Source organism: Arachis stenosperma, chromosome 2 (assembly GCF_014773155.1).
Source record: "Arachis stenosperma cultivar V10309 chromosome 2, arast.V10309.gnm1.PFL2, whole genome shotgun sequence".
NCBI lineage: Eukaryota > Viridiplantae > Streptophyta > Magnoliopsida > Fabales > Fabaceae > Arachis > Arachis stenosperma.
In genome coordinates, this window is record NC_080378.1 from 28,379,016 (window position 1) to 28,391,135 (window position 12,120).

The following is a 12,120-nucleotide window of genomic DNA, read 5'->3' on the forward strand; positions in this document are numbered from 1 at the left end:
GTTCATCACCATTATACATTTGAGTCTGCCTGACTGAGATTTACAAGATGACCATAGCTTGCTTCATACCACCAATCTCCGCGGGATCGACCCTTACTCGCGTAAGGTTTATTACTTGGACGACCCAGTGCACTTGCTGGTTAGTTGTGCGAAGTTGTGTTTATGCCATGGTATTGAGCACCAAGTCTTTGGAGCCATTACTAGGGATTGTTTGTGTTTTGAAAAGTATTGATCACAATTTCGTGCACCATGGGGTTTTATGAAGGATGGATGTGAGTGGTGAAGAGAAAGATGGGATTTGATAGGTGAAGGGGTTTTGGGGAAGAGGTATTGAGGTGATTGGTGAATGGGGGAAGAAGAGAGAGAGTGGTGGTGGGGTTGGTGGGGATCCTGTGGGGTCCACAGATCCTGTGGTGTCAAGGAAAAGTCATCCCTGCACCAAATGTTGCTCAAAATCACGTTTTGAGCCATTGCTGGCGTTAAACGCCGGGCTGGTGCCCATTCCTGGCGTTTAACGCCAGGTTCTTGCCCTTTTCTGGCGTTTAACGCCAGTCTGGTGCCCCTTTCTGGCGTTAAACGCCCAGAATGGTGCCAGACTGGGCGTTAAACGCCCAACTGCTAGGCTTACTGGCGTTTGAACGCCAGCAGCTTCTTCCTCCAGGGTGTGCTGTTTTTCTTCCTGTTTTTCATTTTGTTTTTGCTTTTTCAATGAATTTTGTGACTTCCTATGATCATCAACCTATAAAAAACATAAAATAACAAAGAGAAATATATAAAATATAATCATTGGGTTGCCTCCCAACAAGCGCTTCTTTAATGTCAGTAGCTTGACAGAGGGCTCTCATGGAGCCTCACAGATACTCAGAGCAATGTTGGAACCTCCCAACACCAAACTTAGAGTTTGAATGTGGGGGTTCAACACCAAACTTAGAGTTTGGTTGTGGCCTCCCAACACCAAACTTAGAGTTTGATTGTGGGGGCTCTTCTTGACTCTGATTTGAGAGAAGCTCTTCATGCTTCATCTCTATGGTGACAGAGGGATATCCTTGAGCCTTAAACACAAGGGATTCTCCATTCACTTGAATGATCAGTTCACCTCCATCAACATCAATCACAGCCTTTGCTGTGGCTAGGAAGGGTCTGCCAAGGATGATGGTTTCATCCATGCACTTCCCAGTCTCTAGGACTATGAAATCAGTAGGGATGTAATGGTCTTCAACCTTTACCAAAACATTCTCTACAAGTCCATGAGCTTGTTTTCTTGAGTTGTCTGCCATCTCTAATGAGATTCTTGCAGCTTGTACCTCAAAGATCCTTAGCTTCTCCATTACTGAGAGAGGCATGAGGTTTACACTTGACCCTAAGTCACACAGAGCCTTCTTGAAGGTCATGGTGCCTATGGTACAAGGTATGGAAAACTTCCCAGGGTCAGATCTCTTTTGAGGTAGTTTCTGCCTAGACAAGTCATCCAGTTCTTTGGTGAGCAAAGGAGGTTCATCCTCCCAAGTCTCATTTCCAAATAACTTGTCATTTAGCTTCATGATTGCTCCAAGGTATTTAGCAACTTGCTCTTCAGTGACATACTCATCCTCTTCAGAGGAAGAATACTCATCAGAGCTCATGAAAGGCAGAAGTAAGTCCAATGGAATCTCTATGGTCTCATGTTGAGTCTCAGATTCCCATGGTTCCTCATTGGGGAACTCATTGGAGGCTAGTGCACGCCCATTGAGGTCTTCCTCAGTGGCGTTCACTTCCTCCCTTTCCTCTCCAAATTCGGCCATATTGATGGCTTTGCACTCTCCTTTTGGATTTTCTTCTGTGTTGCTTGGAAGAGTACTTGGAGGGAGTTCAGTAACTTTCTTGCTCAGCTGTCCCACTTGTCCTTCCAAATTCCTAATGGAAGACCTTGTTTCAGTCATGAAACTTTGAGTGATTTTGATTAGATCAGAGACCATGGTTGCTAAGTCAGAGGGGTTCTGCTTAGAATTCTCTGTCTGTTGCTGAGAAGATGATGGAAAAGGTTTGCCATTGTTAAACCTATTTCTTCCACCATTATTATTGAAACCTTGTTGAGGTCTCTCTTGGTTCTTCCATGAGAGATTTGGGTGATTTCTCCATGAAGAATTATAGGTGTTTCCATAGGGTTCTCCTAGGTAATTCACCTCTTCCATTGAAGGGTTCTCAGGATCATAAGCTTCTTCCTCAGATGAAGCATCCTTAGTACTGCCAGGTGCATGTTGCATTCCAGATAGACTTTGAGAAATCAAATTGACTTGTTGAGTCAATATTTTATTCTGAGCCAAAATGGCGTTCAGAGTATCAATCTCAAGAACTCCTTTCTTCTGACTTGTCCCATTGTTCACAGGATTTCTGTCAGAAGTGTACATGAATTGGTTATTTGCAACCATTTCAATGAGCTCTTGAGCTTCTGTAGGCGTCTTCTTCAGATGAAGAGATCCTCCAGCAGAGCTATCCAAAGACATCTTGGACAGTTCAGAGAGACCATCATAGAAAATACCTATGATGCTCCATTCAGAAAGCATGTCAGAAGGACATTTTCTGATTAATTATTTGTATCTTTCCCAAGCTTCATAGAGGGATTCTCCATCCTTCTGTCTGAAGGTTTGGACTTCCACTCTAAGCTTACTCCATCTTTGTGGTGGAAAGAACTTTGCCAAGAAGGCATTCACTAGCTTTTCCCAAGAGTCCAGGCTTTCTTTAGGTTGAGAGTCCAACCATATTCTAGCTCTGTCTCTTACAGCAAAAGGGAATAGCATCAGTCTATAGACCTCAGGGTCTACCCCATTAGTCTTGACTGTGTCACAGATTTGTAAGAATTCAGCTAAGAACTGATGAGGATCTTCCATTGGAAGTCCATGGAACTTGCAATTCTGTTGCATTAGAGAAACTAATTGAGGTTTAAGCTCAAAGTTGTTTGCTCCAATGGCAGGGATAGAGATGCTTCTCCCATAGAAGTCGGGAGTAGGTGCAGTAAAGTCACCCAGCACCTTCCTTGCATTGTTGGCATTGTTGTTATTTTCGGCTGCCATGAGTTCTTCTTCTTTGAAAAATTCGGTCAGGTCCTCTAGAGAGAGTTGTGCTTTGGCTTCTCTTAGCTTTCTCTTCAAGGTCCTTTCGGGTTCAGGGTCAGCTTCAACAAGAATGCCTTTGTCTCTGCTCCTGCTCATATGAAAGAGAAGAGAACAAGAAAATGTGGAATCCTCTATGTCACAGTATAGAGATTCCTCGAGGTGTCAGAGGAAAAGAGAAATAGAAAGAAGAAGGAGAAGAAGAATTCGAACTTTAATTAGATAAGGTTCAAATTGTGCATTGAGAAGGAGTGGTACTCCATAAATAGAAGGATGTGAGAAGGAGGGAAGTAATTTTTCGAAAATTAATTAAAATATTTTGAAAACATTTTTGAAAAACACTAATTGATTTTCAAAAATAAAATTGGAAAAGAAATCAAGTGATTTTTGAAAAAGATTTTGAAATTAGAAATCAAAAAGATTTGATTGAAAACTATTTTGAAAAATATGTGATTAAAAAAAATATGATTGGTTTTGAAAAAGATGTGATTGGGAAGATATGATTTGAAAACAATTTTAAAAAGATTTGATTTGAAAACAATTTGAAAAGATATGATTTTAAAAATTAATGACTTGCCTAACAAGAAAAGATATGATTCAAACATAAAACCTTTCTCAACAGAAAAGGCAAAAAAAATGTTCAATCAAATCATTAATTGTTAGTAAGTATCTTTGAAAAAGGAAAGAAATTAATTTTGAAAACATTTGATTGAAAAGATATGATTTGAAAAAGATTTGATTTTGAAAAACTTTGAAAACTTAAAAAAATTTGATTTGAAAAACAAAATCTTCCCCCTAGCACCATCCTGGCGTTAAACGCCCAGAATGGTATCCATTCTGGCGTTTAACGCCCAAAATGCACCCTTTTTGGGGTTAAACGCCCAACCAGGTACCCTGGCTGGCGTTTAAACGCCAGTCTGCCTTCTTCACTGGGCATTTTTGAATGCCCAGCTTTTTCTGTATAATTCCTCTGCAGTATGTTCTGAATCTTCAATTCTCTGTATTATTGACTTGAGAAGACACAAATTAAAAATATTTTTGGATTTTTAATAATCAAAATGCAACAAGAATCAAATAACAATGCATGCAGGACACCAAACTTAGCAGTTTGTATACTACTGACACTATATGAGACACATAAACATTCAAGCCAAAAGAATTCAAAGATCAGAGTAAGAAATCATCAAGAATTACTTGAAGATCCTTAAGACACATGAATGAATGCACGCAATTGACACCAAACTTAAGATGAGACACTAGACTCAAGCAAGGAACATCAAATATTTTTGGTTTTTATGGTTTTTGTGAAAATTTTTTTTTTTGTGATTTTCGAAAATTAAGTGGAAAAAGATATCAAAATTCTTAATGAGAATTTCAGGAATCAGTGCAATGCTAGTCTAAGACTCCGGTCCAGGAATTAGACATGGCTTCACAGCCAGCCAAGCTTTCAAAGAAAGCTTCGGTCCAAAACACTAGACATGGCCAAAGGCCAGCCAAGCCTTAGCAAATCACTGCTTCAAAAGCAAGATTGATAAAAATCAACAAGCTCTTGTGATGATGAGTTGAAACCTCGGTCCAATGAGATTAGACATGGCTTTACAGCCAGCCAGATTTCAACAAATCATCATGAAACTCTAGAATTCATCTTCAAGAATTTCGAAAAAAAATAAATGCCTAATCTAAGCAACAAGATGAACCGTCAGTTGTCCATACACAAGAACAATCCCCGGCAACGGCGCCAAAAACTTGGTGCACGAAATTGTGATCAATACTTTTCAAAACATAAACAATCCCTAGTAATGGCTCCAAAGACTTGGTGCTCAATACCATGGCATAAACACAACTTCGCACAACTAACCAGCAAGTGCACTGGGTCGTCCAAGTAATAAACCTTACGCGAGTAAGGGTCGATCCCACGGAGATTGGTGGTATGAAGCAAGCTATGGTCACCTTGTAAATCTCAGTCAGGCAGACTCAAATGAATATGGTGATGAACGAAAATAACATGAAAGATAAAGATAGAGATACTTATGTATATCATTGGTGAGAGCTTCAGATAAGCGAATGAAGATGCCTTCCCTTCCGTCTCTCTACTTTCCTACTGCCTTCATCCAATCCTTCTTACTCCTTTCCATGGCAAGCTCATGTAGGGTTTCACCGTTGTCAATGGCTACCTCCCATCCTCTCATTGGAAATACGTCCCTGATGCTCTGTCACAGCATAGGCTAAGCATCTGTCGGTTCTCAATCAGGCCGGAATAGAATCCAGTGATTCTTTTGCGTCTGTCACTAACGCCCCGCCCTCAGGAGTTTGAAGCACGTCACAGTCATTCAATCATTGAATCCTACTCAGAATACCACAGACAAGGTTAGACCTTCCGGATTCTCTTGAATGCCGCCATCAGTTCTTGCCTATACCACGAAGACTCTGATCTCACGGAATGGCTGGCTCGTTTGTCAGGCGAGCACTCGGTTGTCAGGCGATCAACCATGCATCATGCAATCAGAAATCCAAGAGATATTCACTAAGCCTCGAATGCTTGTAGAACAAGAATGGTTGTCAGTCACCTTGTTCATAGGTGAGAATGATGATGAGTGTCACGGATCATCACATTCATCAAGTTGAAGAACAAGTGATATCTTGGACAAAGAACAAGCGGAATTGAATAGAAGAACAATAGTAATTGCATTAATACTCGAGGTACAGCAGAGCTCCACACCTTAATCTATGGTGTGTAGAAACTCCACCGTTGAAAATACATAAGAACAAGGTCTAGGCATGGCCGAATGGCCAGCCTCCCAGAGAGGGTTCAATCATAAAAACATGATCAAAAGCTTCTCTATGATCTAAGAACTAGATGTCCAAAGATGAAAAATACAATAGTAAAAGGTCCTACTTATAGAAAACTAGTAGCCTAAGGTGTACAAAGATGAGTAAATGACATAAAAATCCACTTCCGGGCCCACTTGGTGTGTGCTTGGGCTGAGCAATGAAGCATTTTTGTGTAGAGACTCTTCTTGGAGTTAAACGCCAGCTTTTATGCCAGTTTGGGCGTTTAACTCCCAATTAGGTGCCAGTTCCGGCGTTTAACGCTGGAATTTCTGTAGGTGACTTTGAACGCCGGTTTGGGCCATCAAATCTTGGGCAAAGTATGGACTATCATATATTGCTGGAAAGCCCAGGATGTCTACTTTCCAACGCCGTTAAGAGCGCGCCAATTGGGCTTCTGTAGCTCCAGAAAATCCACTTCGAGTGCAGGGAGGTCAGAATCCAACAGCATCTGCAGTCCTTTTCAGTCTCTGAATCAGATTTTTGCTCAGGTCCCTCAATTTCAGCCAGAAAATACCTGAAATCACAGAAAAACACACAAACTCATAGTAAAGTCCAGAAAAGTGAATTTTAACTAAAAACTAATAAAAATATACTAAAAACTAACTAGATCATACTAAAAACATACTAAAAACAATGCCAAAAAGCATACAAATTATCCGCTCATCAGCTTGCCCTCTAGTCACTGACACCAATCCCTTTTAATTAAGTGGGTTGCAACTTATGAACGGGCATAGCATCCCAACTTGTTTGACTTTCTCTTACCTAGTAAGAGATAACTAAATAGGATAACCTTTAATTATCAATTAATCTAGAGAGTAATCCAACAATAGCAGGACTTCCAACTAATCAACTCCCAGTCAAGGCTTTTATTTACATTATTCAAATTCTCCAATTTTATTTCTTGTTTACTCAACTCAAACCTTTTTTTGAAAACATTTGATTAATAAAATAGCACACTTTTCTGTAACTCGTTGGGAGACGACCTGGGATTCATACTCCCAGTATTTAAAATTTAAATTTCTCTGACACCTTTTTAAATTGACAAGTGGATTTCTGGTGAGTTAAGAACTATACTTGCAACGTATATATTTTAATAATTTTTAATTCACCAATTTCTGTCGCATCAATTTTTGGCGCCGTTGCCGGAGAGTTGCAACAGTGTGTTAATTTATTGATTGGTATTTATTTTTATTGCAATTTTTTCTTTTCATTCTATCACTATGAACTGTACGTTTCTTTCGTTAAATGACGAGTTCGCTTCCTGATCCAAGCTTGCCAGTATTTGACCCTAAAATTGAAAGAACTCTTTCACATATAAGGCAAGCTAGGCGTAGGCGACTCCTCTTTGAGGACGAACCTGAACCATCATCTAAGGAAGAAACAAACCCCCTCTCTACTGATCTAGTTCATTTACGTGCAGGTGACATGGCAGTGCCCAGAAGAGTCACTATCCAGGAGGAAGGAGCCCCTGATTTTACGCTCCAACCATTCCAGGCGTACCACCCAGCAATAGCTGTAGATTTTGAAATAAAGTCTTCACTACTCAACTTGATGCCCAAATTTCATGGCTTACCTGCTCAAGAGCCTATCAAGCATCTTAGGGATTTCCAGACCGCTTGTTCTACTGTTAAGCGTGATGGCACTGATGAAATCTCTATTCTACTGAAAGCCTTCCCATTTTTTCTAGAGGGAAAGGCAAGAGAGTGGTACTACACTCAACCCGGAGAAACTGTTTCCAATTGGGATACACTTAGGAGAGAATTGCTGGATAAATTCTTTCCAGCTGAAGTTGCCAATAAGCTGAGGAAGGACATGTCTATGATCATTCAGGATGAATTTGAGACCCTCTATGAATACTTGGAACGCTTTAATACACTTCGAGATGCATGTCCCCATCATATGATTGACAAGATAGTTTTGCTCGGTTACTTTACACAGGGTCTGAGATCTCAAGATAGGACCACACTGGAAGGTGCTTGCAATGGTTCTATGAAAAAGTACAAGACTACGGAAGAAGCATGGTAATTTATCAGAGACTTAGCTGACTCTACTAGGAATCATAGGCAGAGACAAAGTCGGTTAAGAGTTGGTGCGGAGGTATCCACTAATAAAAAGACTACTGCTATAGCCCAGAGCTTATGTGAAATGACTAACTTGCTGAAGCAGATGCAATTGAATTAACAACAACCTCAGTAATTTCAGCCCTCTCCACCACAGCACAGCCAGCAGTTGGTTCCACAAAGAGTGTGCGGAGTCTGTGTAGATTACAGTCACTATACCAATGAATGTCCGCAACTCCAACAAGAAGACAACACTGTAGCAGCCACTCATAACTTTTATAACCGCCCCAATCAAGGGTACAATCAAGGTGGCAACTACAACCAAGGATGGCAGGAGAGATAATTCTAATCAGAGTTGGAGAGATAATCATAACAGAGGAGGTAGAGATAACAATGGAAATCAGAGGTGGAATAACAATAACAATTTCAAGCAGCAGAATCAGAATCAGTCTTATAGAGCACCTCATTTAAGACAGCCTCAAGCATCTCAGCAGACCTCTCAGATCACTTATCCCTCTTCATCTCCTAGTGATGAATTACTCCAATCCATTGATCGGAGGCAACAGGCCATGGAAAACAACCTTACTTCTACTCTGAATGGTTTAAATTCTACTTTGCAAGCCCTTGTCTCACAGATTGGATAAATGAATAACTCCAACAACCAGTCCTCAAGCTCTGGTGGACTCCCCTCTCAACCATTACCCAACCCAAAGGGTGGTATTAATGCCATCACCCTAAGGTCTGGAACCACATTACAGGAGAGAAATCAGAAGGAGCCAAGCCCACTAGAACACGCCTCAGCTGAAGAGGTCGTAGAAATAGAAGATGTTGAAGAGGAAGAGGGCGTACAGGATATAGCTGAAGAAGAAGAAGCTCAACCACAAGAGGAAGCACCAAAAGGCGCAACCACTGCAGGAAACACCACTCCCATTCCATTTCCGCAACTTGCAAGAAAGCCCAGGAAGCAGTTGGAACCTGATCCTAAAATGGTAGAAATCTTCAAAAAGGTTGAGGTAACTGTTCCCCTTTTTGATGTCATTCAACAGGTACCTAAATATGCAAAGTTTCTAAAAGATTTATGTATACATAAAGACAAAATTAATGAATTAGAAACTATTCCTTTAGAAAGTTCTATATCTACTTTAATGGGAAATTTACCTGAAAAATGTAGTGACCCAGGTCCTTGTATAGTTAGTTGCCCAATTGGTGGTGTAGTAATTTATGATTGCATGTGTGATTTAGGAGCATGTGTTAGTATAATGCCTTTATCTGTATATGATGTTTTGAGGCTCTCTCCCCTTAAAAGGTCGGCAGCTCGTTTTGTGTTAGCAGATAAAAGCATTATTACAGTGGCTGGAGTTGCTGAAGATGTTTTAGTGAACATTAAAGGGCTCACATTTCCCACTGATTTCTATATCTTAGAGATGCCCCATAATGACTCGGTTAAGCCATCATCAATCCTACTTGGGAGACCATTGCTGAAGACATCAAAATTCAAATTAGATGCTTTTTCAGGAACATACTCTTTTGAGATAGATGGCCGAATGGTAATCTTCAATCTGAATGGAGTCATAAACAGCTCTCCAGAAGATCGTTCTATCTTCCAATGTGATGTCATAGATGAAACTGTAGCTGAAATGCACCAGGAAGAGTTGGAAGAAAGGTATACAGGACGAGATCCAAGTGTGGGAAATTCTGAGGACAATGCAGGCACTCTACCACTACCACCAGTTCCAGACAATCCAGAGCCAGACCATAACCAGAAGTTGGAATTGAAACCTCTTCCTCCACACCTCAAATATGCTTACCTTGAGGACCAGCAGAAGTTTCCAGTTATTATTGCACAGGACCTCACTCCTGAACAAGAAGAGCAGTTACTTAGTGTGCTAAAGAAGCACAAGAAAGTAATTGGGTGGAGTTTGGCAGACATAGTAGGCATCAACCCTCAAGTATGTGAGCACAGAATATTTTTAGAGGAAGGAGCAAGACCTGTCCGCCAACCCCAAAGAAGACTGAATCCTACTATTTTGGAAGTTGTCAAAAAGGAAGTGACCAGACTATTGGAAGCAGGTATCATCTATCCCATTTCAGATAGTGAATGGGTTGGCCCAGTACAAGTGGTGCCCAAGAAGTCTGGAGTCACTACAGTGAAGAATGAGCATGGAGAGCTCATAGCAACTAGAGTACAGAACGCTTGGAGAGTTTGTATTGATTATAGGCGTCTCAACCAAGCTACTCGCAAGGATCACTACCCACTTCCATTCATTGGTCAAATGCTGGATCGCCTGTCAGGTAAATCACATTATTGCTTTCTAGATGGTTACGCAGGTTATTTTCAGATTCATATAGCTCCTGAGGATCAGGAAAATACTACTTTTACATGTCCTTTTGGGACTTATGCTTACAAGAGAATGCCCTTTGGCTTGTGCAATGCACCAGCTACCTTCCAGAGGTGCATGATGAGTCTTTTCTCTGATCTTATTGAGGACTGCATGGAAGTTTTTATGGATGAATTTAGCGTTTATGGTGATTCTTTTAGCCTTTGCTTAGATGGATTATCTAGAGTATTAGATAGATGTGTCAATACAAACCTTGTATTAAATTTTGAAAAATGTCACTTTATGGTAAAACAAGGGATTGTATTAGGACATGTTGTATCTAATACTGGCATTTCTGTAGACCTAGCAAAGGTGAATGTTATTTCTAGTTTACCTTACCCCTCCTCTATGAGGGAAGTCCGTTCGTTCCTTGGCCATGCAGGTTTTTACAGGAGATTTATTAAGGACTTCAGTAAGGTAGCACTTCCCTTATCCAAATTACTGCAGAAAGATATTGAGTTCGAGTTCAGTGAGGATTGCAAACAAGCGTTTGATAAGCTGAAGACCGATCTGACTCAAGCTCCAATTGTGCAAGGACCAGACTGGAGCCAGCCATTTGAAATCATGTGCGATGCTTCCAACCATGCAGTAGGAGCAGCGCTGGCTCAGCGTGAAGGTAAGGATCCTTTTGTTATTGCTTATGCGTCTAAGACTTTAGACGCTGCCCAGTCCAATTATACTACTACTGAGAAAGAACTTCTTGCTATTGTTTTTGCTCTGGATAAATTCCGAGCTTTTTTACTTGGTACTTGAGTAGTAGTGTATTCGGACCATGTAGCTTTAAAGTATCTATTAGCTAAAAAGGAGTCCAAACCAAGGCTCATACGTTGGATACTGCTTTTACAAGAATTTGATTTAGAAATAAAGGATAGGAGTGGTAACCAGAATCTAGTGGCGGACCACTTGAGTCGCCTTGAGCACATTAAAGATGATTCTACTCCTATAGATGATAATTTTCCATTTGATAACCTACAAGCAGTATCTGAGGTAGCACCTTGGTACGCACCTGTAGCTAATTATCTAGTTAGCCGCACATTTCCTCCACACTTTTCTAAGCATCAAAGAGACAAGCTGAAAAGCGAGTCTAAATATTATATATGGGATGACCCATATTTATGGAGATGTGGTGCTGATCAGGTAATTAGACGTTGTGTGCCTCAATCAGAATTCCAGTCCATTTTAGAGGCCTGTCACTCATTTGAGAGTGGAGGACATTTTGGCCCTCAAAGAACAGCTAGAAAGATCTTAGACTATGGATTTTGGTGGCCTACTCTTTTTAGAGACGCTGCTGAGTTTTGTAAATCTTGTCTTCCATGCCAAAAATTTGGTAATATATCCAGGAGGGATGAGATGCCTCAACAAATTATGCTTTTCTGTGAATTTTTTTATGTTTGGGGCATTGACTTCATGGGTCCGTTTCCAAATTCTAATGGTTATTTTTATATATTGTTAGCTGTGGATTACGTTTCCAAATGGGTGGAAGCAATTCTTACCCGCACTGATGATGCTAACACCATTGTTTCCTTTGTGAGAAACCATATTATTTGCCGTTTTGGATCACCACGAGCAATTGTGAGCGATCAAGGCACCCATTTTTGTAACAGGAGACTAACAGGATTAATGAAGAAGCATGGGATTATTCATAAGGTTGCAACAGCATACCATGCTCAGACCAATGGGCAAGCCGAGGTGTCAAACAGAGAGATAAAGCGTATCTTGCAGAAGATAGTCAAACCTCATAGAAAAGACTGGAGCACCAGG

General features: G+C 40.6%; 1 non-coding gene across 1 annotated transcript; it reads left to right on the forward strand.

The window, feature by feature from the left end:
* The first annotated feature begins 2,537 nt into the window (after positions 1 to 2,537).
* On the forward strand, positions 2,538 to 2,645 carry LOC130964545 (small nucleolar RNA R71). The gene has a single exon (XR_009080634.1). It is a non-coding gene; the product is annotated as a small nucleolar RNA R71 (small nucleolar RNA).
* Positions 2,646 to 12,120: the final 9,475 nt, after the last annotated feature.